A 14,226-nucleotide genomic window follows, 5' to 3' on the forward strand; every position below is an offset into this window, starting at 1 on the left:
TTCTCCAGCTACAAAACTTTCGCTCTTGGAAGGGATCCACCACCGGGCTCTCGGGATAGGTTTAAGATGTTTATTACTTACTAACCTTCGTTAGCAAGGACCAGACCCCCTCTTTTGGGGAGTCAGAACCTCAAGGACCGACTCCACATTTGTGGGAGCTAGGATCCGAAAACCGATCCCTTCTGGGAGTCTGGAATTTCGGGACCAGCACCACTAAGTTGGTAGTTGTGACCGGCTTTTGTTGGTTTTTTCTTGTTTTTTGTTTATTCTTCTTTCGGTCTCACCTCTCGAGACTGGGATAGTCTACTCTCTCCACCCTTAATTGCCTGAGCAGCACTCTGACCTGCCAGGCCAAAACTTTGTCTATCTTCGCTGCTCTCCCAGTGGATTGAGCAGACAGGGTTCTCTTTATCGCTTCTGTTGGGTAGTTAGTGGGTAGGGTGACGTGGGGGTAGGGCAGGTGTTTCGTTTTTGCTCCCCTCTGTGGGCAGAAATATCTATCCCCTCTCTCTCTTAATTGCGACGCGGCACTCTGACCCGCTAGTACCTACTGTTTCTTTCTTCTCTGCTCTCCCCCCTCGCGGGGGGGGATTTGAGCTGCTAACCCGACGTCCCCGTGAGCGGAGGTCAAAAACTCTTATTTTTCTGAGCCCGCTCCCCCCCAACCCCTCCATCCCCCTGGGTTTTCTTTTCTCCCCACTACGCTTTGGTCCGCGTCAGTGGTCGTAAGCACCACCACCACGATGCCGAGCAAGAGGACCATACCGGTCCAAATGCGCAACATCACGCCCCTTGAGGATACCCCTATGAAGGGAGCAAAACCTCCCTCCCAGAAGGAAGAAAAGGACAAAGTAGGGCTGCAGCCCGCGGCGACCTTGGACGAAAGTGACGGGGTAGGGCCGCAGCCCATGGCAACCCTAGATTACTCCTCTGCAGCACCGGCAACGGCACCCCACGAGGGCAATAACGCCGAAAAAGAGGCGCCCAGGACGCTGAAAGAGGAAGTAACAACGGATTCTGGGTTAAACGCTCTTAAAGACCCAGAGTCTGAAAAAGGAAGGCAGGAGGATGTCTCTCCCGCTCCCCTAAAGGATGACTCCCCAGCGGTTTGTTCTGTGAATGCGAGCAGCACACCAGAAGAAACCGTGGACCTATACACGGAGACAATCTCCTCCATCCAAGCTCTCTTTGATGAGGATTATGAGCCGCCCTCCAACTCTCCCCAGGAGGGCAAGGACGGAGATGAGAGGACCACGGTAGAGAGCAGCCAATCAACGGGAGTCGACAAGGATGAACTGGTGGGAACAACAACACCCCCAGTCACACCCTCGTCACCTTCCACCAGTGGTGCATCCCCAGCCGGGGAAGCACAACCAAGACTAGAGGAGAAACCCTCCCAACAACCTCCCAAAAAAAAGAAGAAAAGCTCCAGCCAGTCCCCTTCAACAACAGGAGACCGGTCAACGCGACACCCCGGGAGCCAGACGGGCAAAATGGTTGAAGAGTGGCCCGCCTTGAACCCATCCAAGAGCCCCCACAGGGACGAAACTACCAAAACTATGGATGGGGAAAAGACTTCAAAAACGGAGGGAGAGCCCAAGTCTCCAGAAGCTGCTGGCAACACCCAGGTCGAAGAGAAAAAGGCTTGGGGACCACAAAAAGCAGAGCAGTTGACTCCCCAGGACTACAAGGACCTGTTCCAGTCCACGTACAAAGAGTACACGGAGGGGAACATCATAAAACCCCTTCCGGGAGCCGTGGAGGAATTCCAACACCGCATCATCTCCTTCATCACGGCAGACACTAAGAGCAGAAGCCTCACAGGGGTCGGCCAGGACACGATGATGCAGCTCCTCCAAGACTTGAAGATCCCGGCAAACTACATAGTCTGGAGAAGCTACGCCAAGTGGGAGCTTCTCCTGCCAAATAAGGAAGAAGCGGTCAAGCTTTCCAAGGCCAACGTCAACTGGAAGCACTTGGCCCTCAAACCAGAGTACCAGGGCAAGAGAAGGACGACAGTGTCAATCCTGGGTGTCCCCTGCTACATTTAGACCAAACAACTGGGCGCAGTACTGAGCCAGTACGGGGATGTTGAAGCTATGTGGCCAGTTAAGGGTCCCCCGCAACACAATGACAGGCAGTTACACACTGGCAATGAGCGTGGACCTAGACAGCTTTGACAAAATCCCCGCGGTACTGAAATATGGCGACTAGACTCTCTCCGTCATCGTCGAAAGCAAGCGACCTCACTGCTGGCATTGTCTTAAGCAGGGACATATGGCCAAAGACTGTCCCAAAAGGCCGGCAGTGGGAACACCAGTGCAGCAACTACCCCAGCAATCCATTAACCAGAAAGCAGCAGCAGTAACAACGGACCAAGACGAAGAGGCCGGATGGAATAAAGTGGTCCGGAGGAATAGACCAGCCAAGCCGGCAGCGAGCAGCAACAACATGAAACAAAGCAAGACAAACCAAGACAACAATAACGAACCAACCACATCCATCAGCAACACCACCTGTAAACACAGCACAGACACAGGCACCACAAACAAAAACACTACAATCACAAACAACACAAATAAAAAGACTGCAATCACAGACACCCACATACACAAAAGCACCGCAAGCACAAACAATACAAACAAAAAGACTGCAGTCACAGACACCCACGAAAACAAAAACACCAAAAACACAGGCACAAACATCGTAAACAAAGATAACAAAACTACAGACACAAACAGCAAACACGCAGACAAAAATGGAGGTACCCGCGAGGTAGAGGAGATGGAGGCACAAACCTCCTCCTCCAAAAGAAAGCTGCCTTACTCTCCGACTGAATCTGACGAGGAAGCAGTGTTGTCGGAACAGGAGGAGAGAAAAAAAAGAGGACACTGTCTTCGAAACGCAGACGAAGAGGAGGGGGAAGAGAAGCAACAAGAGGACGAGGGAAGTAGCTCAGGCAGAGGAGTTTACCACCGCTAAGGCGGATCCTCAGGATGTGGCCACCCCAAGCTCTTCCAATCACCAAACCAGCCAGAACCCCCCTCCCTCCTCAAGCATCAGCGACACTCCACCCACACCGGTAATTGTCAATCCTCGGCCCGTCAGGACAGAGAGAACTAAAAAGCTCCCTTTTCTGCCGGGTGAAAGAATCTGTGAGGTGGACTTACACCTACCAATACCGGACCTCAAAGGACAACAAAAGGTCCGGTATAACAAACTTAGGAGCTTGGCGCAAGTCGGAGGCGATAGCATATCTGACCCCACCAACTTTAAAAACGCTCCCTTGTTGACCACATTCGTCAGGGTCAACAAGGACTCCAGAACTGAAGCCCTCTGGGCAATGATCCAAGAAGCGAAGGATGCTTTCTTCTGATGGTCCTTTTGGGCTAATTTTTCGATATTTGTCATACGGAGGGTGGGGCTGTAATATGATACCAAGATTGTTAATTTTTGTTGTGTCTGTCAAAAGTTTTTAGCAGACACACAAACATACACACATACAGAATTTTCGCTTTTATATATAGAGACTAGCGAGGGGTACCCGGCGTTGCCCGGATGTTTGTAGGGGTGTGTGGTGTTAAATAAAAAAGAAGCTTTTATATATATAGATTATATATATATTATATATATATTATATATTATTTATACATATATTATATATATATATATTATATATAATATTATATATATTATATATATATTATATATATAATATTATATATATTATATATATATATTATATATATAATATTATATATATTATATATATATTATATATATTATATATATTATATATTATATACATATTATATATATTATATATAATATTATATATATTATATATATATAATATATATAATATTATATACATTATATATATCATATATATTATTGATATATAATATATATATAATACATATATATATATTATATATATATATAATACATAAATTATATATATTATATATATATTATACATATATTATATATATAATATATATATATATTACATATATATATTTTATATATGTTATATATATATTATATATATATTATACAGATATTATATATATTATGCATATATATAGTATATATATTATATATATATATAATATATTATATATATTATATATATATATATTATATATATGATATATATATAGTATATATATTATATATATAGTATATATTACATATTTTATATATATATATATACATTATACATATATATTATACATATACATATATTATATATATATTATACATATATATAATATATATTATATATATATAATATATATAAATTATATATATCTATAATACATATATAAAAAATATATAGATAATATATATAATATATATATATATATATTTAAAATATATATATAATATATATATATATAATAAATATAACATATATATATAAAATATATATATATAATATATATAACATATATATATATAAAATATATATATATAATATATATATAATATATATAAAATATACATAATATATATATAAAATATACATAATCTATATATAATATACTTTATATTTAATATATATATAATATATATTTAAAATATACATATAATATACATAATATATATATATTATACATAATCTATATATAATATACATAATATTTAATATATATATATAATATATATAATATATACATATATATTATATATATAATATATACAATATATATATTATATATATATTTTATATATATATAATATATATATATTATATATATACATATATTATATATATATTATATATATTATATATATATTATATATACATATATTATATATATATATATTATATATATACATATATTATATATATATTATATATACATATGTTATATATATATTATATATACATATGTTATATATATATTATATATATTATATATATATATACATATATTATATATATATTATATATATACATATATTATATATATATTATATATATACATATATTATATATATATATTATATACATATTATATATATACATATATTATATAATATATATATAATATATATTATATATATCATATATATATTATATATATATATTTTATATATATATTATATATACATATATTATATATATTATATATATCTTATATATATTATATATATTATATATATATATATTATATATATATTATGTATATATATTACACATATATTATATATGTATTATATATATAATATATATATTATATATATAATATATATATTATATATATTATATATATAATATATATATTATATATATATATTATATATACATTATATTATATATATATTATATATAAATTATATTGCATATATTATATATACATTATATTATATATATTATATATACATTATATTATATATATTATATATACATTATATTATATATATGTTATATATACATTATATTATATATATATTATATATACATTATATTATGTATATATTATATATACATTATATTATGTATATATTATATACATTATATTATGTATATATTATATATACATTATATTATATATATATATTATATATACATTATATTATATATATATATTATATATACATAATATTATGTATAAATTATATATACATTATATTATGTATATATTATATATACATTATAATATATATATATTATATATACATTATATTATGTATATATTATATATACATTATATTATGTATATATTATATATACATTATATTATGTATATATTATATATATATTATATTATGTGTATATTATATATACATTATATTATATACATATTATATATACATTATATTATATACATATTATATATACATTATATTATATACATATTATATATACATTATATATATATTATATATATATATTATATATATATTATATATAAATATTATATATATTATATATAAATATTATATATATTATATATATATATATAATATTACAATAATAGTTTTCGATAAATAAATTTGTATGTATATTTTCATGTATATATATGTATATATGTGTGTATTTTTATATATATATATGTGTATTTATATATATGTGTATTTATGTATATGTGTATATGTATATATATGTGTATCTGTGTATGTATATGTGTATATATATGTATCGGGTCACCGGCGACTAAACTGGTACTCCCACCAGACTTGTTTGATGAGGATGTGGCTTGTCCCCCTGAATGATTAAAAACAAGACCTTCCAAAGGGCGAATGAACCCTTTTTCGGGGTCAACGTCCAACTAGCACCGTGTGTGTTTGTGTGTGTGTGTGTTGGGGTGGAGAGGACTCCTGTAAGCCGTGGTGAAGGTAACCTTTCTAGGAGAAGCAAATCTCTGATTTAAAAAAACCATAAAGCGGGAGACCAGTACCCGCATTAAGCTGGTCTCCAGTTTAACTTGTTGCTGGCTATCTTACTCTTGCTTGTTTCTGGATCTCAACATTTTGAACCGAGAGAGAGACTTTGCTGTCGTACAAAGCTAAGACTCTGTAACATCATCTGTGTATAGATACTCCCTCAGGCATTTGTCTATAAAAGTGGTCCTGTGGCGATGGAAAAGTTGTGATGCATGGAGGCTTAAAATGCTGGAAGCATGTAATAATTGATCTCAATGACCATCTTCAGTGTCATGCCTGCTTGAGCGTGTGAATTCACCAGTAGGACTAAAAGAAAAGTCATTTTTGGGCTCATTAAGTGTTTGAGGGAGTGGCACTCGTCTGACAAGACGTTGCAATCATCATATATATGTGTATGTGTCTATGAGTTTTATCTAAAAATACTGTTATAATATTGTACTTAAACTAAATTTATTTTTATAATTTTACTCTATTTTATTTCTATCTTCAACCCATATTAATTTTCTTATCAAGTTAAATCCATACCTTTATTTTACTTTTTTCCAGATACATCTGCCTTACTTTTAATGCTAGGTTTATTTATGGTGTCTTTTACACATAATAAAAACCCTTCCCAATATTGTTTGATGAGGAAACTTTGTTTGTTAAAAACACTATATGTAAAAATTATTGTCTGTAACTTGATGTCTACCACAATAAAAACACTGTTTTCCGAAACGATCGTAAAAATTATTGATTTTGTTGTTGTTCCTTCTTATGAAACGGATTTTTAATTTAATTATAATTTGATTTTTACATTATCAAATACATTACTAAATATTAAATTAGCTCTAGGATATTTAAATATCGAGCTTAATATATATCTAAATTACAACGAGCACTTTTTCTTTCCCGGTATTGTAATTAAACTAGTAATTTCACTATTACATTAAAATACACTCTGCTCTTTAGACTATAGTTCTAATCTCCTTTGAATTATATATATGTTATATATATATATATATATATATATATATATATATATATATATATATATATATATATATATATATATCCTGTATTTGTGAATTTTTGTTGTGTTTGTCGAAAGTTTTTAGCAGACACCCATACATACATACACCCAAACATACATACACACATTTTCGCTTTTACATATATAGATTATATATATATATGTTATATATATATATTATATACATATTATATATATATATAATATATATTATATATATATATTATATATATATTACATATATATATATATATATTATATATTATATATATATTATATATATATTATATATATACATATATATTATATATATATTATATATATACATATATATTATATATATACATATATATTATATATATATTATATATATATTATATATATAATATACATTATGTATATTATGTATATATATATTATATGTATTATATATAAATATAGTATACATTATATATATTATGTATATATATATTATATATATTATGCATATATATATTATATATATTACATATATATATCATATACATATATAATATATACATTATATATATTATATATATATATATAATATACATTATATATATATTATGTATATATATATTATATGTACTATATATAAATATAATATACATTATAAATATATTATGTATATATATATTATATATATTATGTATATATATATTATATATATTATATATTATATATATATATATTATATATTATATATATATATATTATATATATATTATATATTATATATATATTATAAATTATATATATATTATAAATATATATATTATATATATATTATATATTATATATATATTATAAATATATATATTATATATTATATATATATTATAAATATATATATTATATATTATATATATATTATATATGTTATATATATATTATATATTATATATATTATATATATATATTATATATATATTATATATATATTATATCTATATATATTATATATATATTATATTTATATATATTATATATTATATATAAATATTATAAATATATTATATATATATATATTGTATATATATTATATATATATTATATATTATATATATTATATATGTATATATATTATACATGCATATATATTATACATGCATATATATATTATACATACATATATATATATTATATACATATATATATTATACATATATTATACATATATTATACATGCATATATATATATTATACATACATATATATATATTATACATACATATATATATATTATACAAACATATATATATTATATACAAACATATATATATTATATACATATATATATTATACATATATATATATTATACATATATTATACATATTTATATATATTATACATATATATATTATACATATTTATATTATACATATATATATTATACATATTTATATTATACATATTTATATTATACATATATATATATATATTATACATATATATATATTATACATATATATATATATTATACATATATATATATTATACATATATATATATTATACATATATATATATATTATACATATATATATATTATACATATATATATATATTATACATATATATATATATTATACATATATATATATATTATACATATATATATATTATACATATATATATATATATTATACATATATATATATATTATACATATATATATATATTATACATATATATATATATTATACATATATATATATATATATATATTATACATATATATATATATTATACATATATATATATATATTATACATATATATATATATTATACATATATATATATATTATACATATTATACATATATATATATTATACATATATATATATATTATACATATATATATATATTATACATATATATATATATTATACATATATATATACATATTATACATATATATACTATACATATATATATATTATACATATATATATATTATACATATATATATATTATACATATATATATATTATACATATATATATATTATACATATATATATATTATACATATATATATATTATACATATATATATATACTATACATATATATATATTATACATATATATATATTATACATATATATATATTATACATATATATATATTATACATATATATATATATTATACATATATATATATACTATACATATATATATATACTATACATATATATATATTATACATATATATATATTATACATATATATATATATACTATACATATATATATATTATACATATATATATATACTATACATATATATATATATTATACATATATATATATACTATACATATATATATATTATACATATATATATATACTATTACATATATATATATACTATACATATATATTATACATATATACATTATACATATATATATATTATACATATATATATATTATACATATATATATATTATACATATATACATTATACATATATACATTATACATATATATATATTATACATATATATATATTATACATATATACATTATACATATATATATATTATACATATATATATATTATACATATATATATATTATACATATATATATATTATACATATATATATATTATACATATATATATATTATACATATATATATTATACATATATATATATTATACATATATATATTATACATATATATATTATACATATATATATTATACATATATATATTATACATATATATATTATACATATATATATTATACATATATATATTATACATATATATATATATTATACATATATATATATTATACATATATATATATTATACATATATATATATTATACATATATATATATTATACATATATATATATTATACATATATATATATTATACATATATATATATTATACATATATATATATTATACATATATATATTATACATATATATATATATTATACATATATATATATATTATACATATATATATATTATACATATATATATATTATACATATATATATATTATACATATATATATATTATACATATATATATATTATACATATATATATATTATACATATATATATATATTATACATATATATATATTATACACATATATATATATTATACACATATATATATATTATACACATATATATATATTATACACATATATATATATATATTATACACATATATATATATATATTATACACATATATATTATACACATATATATATATTATACACATATATATATATATATATATTATACACATATATATATATATATTATACACATATATATTATACACATATATATTATACACATATATATATATATATATATATATATATATATATATATATATATATTATACATATATATTATACATATATATTATACATATGGCTCATTACATGTCAAATCGACAAATTTTGTGGGGGGCAGAAACCATGTCTGACACGGATTTTTTTCAAATTTGCTACACTTATAGATCTGCATAATAGGAATTGAATGCCACCTGTTACACATCTCAAGGTCAAGGGATTTCTGAGATATGACCTTGACCTGTTTAAAAAATGTGAATTTTTATTGAAAAGTGACCAACTTTAAAAGACGATATCTCTGTTATTCATGGGCCTACAAAGTTCATTCATATATCATTCTAAAGTACTTGGATAGATCTACCATTTTATTTGGGGATATTTTTTTCAAGGTCAAATTTTTAAAAGTTGGCCTTGACCTTGATCTTTAACCTTTATTACCTCAAAAACGTTATTTGAATTTTTTTTAAATTTTGACAAAAGATTTGTCTATCTTATGACAGTATATATTTCAAATTTCATGATGGGTTTTGAACTGGAACCATTCCTACAAGCGTTTTAAAGAAGTGGGCTAAATTCAAAATGGCGGAATGTAGTACCTGCTACTTCATATAAAAACATTTTGGTATTTCACAATATGGTCATGTTTGATATCTTTGTAAAGCTAATTTAATGCTGATTAATATGTACATAAAACCATGGTCACAAAATCCATATAAAAACATTTATGTTGATGAAACTGAATTTTCTTTAAATTTTTTTTATGCAACACATATTTTGTTATGGAAAAAAGTGATATAATTTGTGTTGGGACAGTTAAATCTCGAAATCGGAACTTTTTGGGGTATCAGAATCAGAAAACTAATATGCCATTCCCCAAAAAATGTTACTCTGTTCTATTGCAGATACTAAAAGATTAAATGAAGAATATTTATTTTTAAGCTATCAGTAAAAGTAAAACCTAATAACATAAACATGTGATGTGGATTTATTTTAGCTGTGTGAAAAACCCCATAAAACATGACCTTTCCAGTTTGTCCAGTCCTTCAGCATTGAAAAATCTGACAAGAAAGTGCTAAAAGCTATTAAATTTCAATAAGTTAGTGGACTGAGTGAAAGTTTTATCATCTCTATGCCAGACAAGCTCTGGTGACAACGTTCCTTTGATTTTTGAAGTCTCTGTTTGTTTACTTGGTGAGGCTGCTGCCTGCTTACTGGCTAGGGGGATGGGTAAAGATAAAAAGCAATAAAAGATTAGAAAAAAACAATATTATTGAAACCACTTTCCCAGTTGTCTTGTGTAGAATCAAGAATGCGCTTACCTCCCCTCTCCACCATTATGGACCAGCCTACAATTAGTCAGGCATGGTGGATTATTCCATTTAGAGGCACCTGATAGGCTAAACATGCCTGGAGAGACAGGTGCCTCTCTACAAATGCCAGCTATTCTGGCATTCATGGTTTTTGGTTCTAGACTTCTGCCATTGGATCAGCTAGTTCATCCTAGCAATATTCTACATCTTGGAACAGATAAGACGCATAAATTCAAGATTGAAATTTTGCCAGGCACCATATACATGTAAGTTATATTTTCATGTAAATGTAGAATTTAAGTAGATGTTTTACTATATAAAACTACTACTACTACTACTACTACTACTACTACTACTAATAATAATAATTATTATTATTATTATTATTATTATTATTATTATTATTATCATCTTTTTTTAAATAAGTCTTCAGCAAAATTCTCCTAAACAAAAGTGTTATTCTACATTTTTTTGGTACTCCTTGAGCATTGAGTTCAATGGCGACCCGGCTTATTTGTTTATTTGTCACTCCTTTATAAAGGCTAAAGCATGCTCTGATAACATTCTTTCTATTTATATACTTATATTGGCTTGACTTTTTGAATGAATATTAAAAAGAAAATTAATCATTTATTAATAATTTCATAATTTTACATACGTTTTTAATTTACATGCTTGGATAACTTTTTAATAAATATTTACATTAGGTCCACCTCGACATTGTTCTTTTAAATGACGAGTTGTATAGATAATACTATTAGGAGGAGCAGTGTCGGTCGCAGAAAAGTAGATTTGTTTATCGCACTTAGATTTTCATCGAATAAGTGGTCATTTTAAAGAAAAATTGTGGAGGTGGACCTAATATAAATATTTACTATAAAGTTAACTGTGATATTCGTTTTCAGCATAGTCGAAAACCCAAAAAAGTCATCATTTTAAAGAAAATTGTGCAATTGAACCTAATGTAATGAGATCGGTGTCTAGGTTTTTTATGATTAAAATTTGAATTTTTTCTGATCTCTTTTCACTTGCAACAAACTTCCTTTCATTTTCATCAGATTTTATTTTTATATTTTTTCCTTGGACTAAGAATTTATAATTATCCTTTCTTAGATATAATACTTTTTCAAGCGTTCCATCCAAATGGATTCAGTCAGTAGGAATGCGTTCGAAAATGCATGCTGCGTGCTGCGACCCCTATAAAATTCATACGAAGAAAGTCAGAAAATGCTTAAGAAAAATATCACAAGAATATGCTGACAAAATTAAACAATTAAAATTAATCCCTGGTAATAAGATTTGCACACAATGTCGAAAAAAAACTATATCAGCTGAGGCTTTTGACGCTGCTTCAACAACAGATCAAGATCAGCCACAACCACCTGAAACCGAATCTTCAGACATATTTGTGGATGCTAAAACTGAGTTACAGCTATTGAATGAGTCACTTTCAATTATTGGTGAATCGCCAGTAAAGCGACGAAAATGTGAAAAACATTCCATTTATGAGAAGAAAAAAATAGAAAGAATTACACCAGCAATATCTGATAGAATTGGTATAATTTCATCAACCATTTCTCATGAGCAATCAACTAGTGCAGAACAACAAAACTTTGAACGAGAAATTATTACTCAGTTGAAAGAGAAGTTTGCTAAATGTGAAAAGAGATCACAAAAAATTCAAATTCTTACTGTACTTCCAAAGAGCTGGAATCTACGCAAAATACAAACAGAATTTGGCACTACAATGTACATGGCGAGACAAGCAAAAAAACTTGTGAATGAGGAAGGAATTTTAGCGTTGCCAAATACACGAAAAACTAGATTCCCACAAGAGATAAGTAATAAGGTAAAGCAGTTTTATAAAAGTGAAGAGATCAGTAGAGTAATGCCTGGGTAAAATGATTACAAGAATGTTTTAAAGGATGGGAAACGGGTTCAGGAAGAAAAATATCTCGTTCTCTATAATTTGAAAGAGGCATTTGAATTATTCAAATTAAAGAACCAAGAGAAAATAAGCTTCTCTAAATTCGCTGAGCTTAGACCGAAAGAATGTGTGCTTGCAGGTGGTGCTGGGACCCATACTGTCTGCATTTGGACAGTTTATCAGAATATGAAGTTGATGATTGCAGGATCTCATCTT

Source organism: Euprymna scolopes, chromosome 14, assembly GCF_053919585.1.
Source record: "Euprymna scolopes isolate OS-2025 chromosome 14, ASM5391958v1, whole genome shotgun sequence".
NCBI lineage: Eukaryota > Metazoa > Mollusca > Cephalopoda > Sepiida > Sepiolidae > Euprymna > Euprymna scolopes.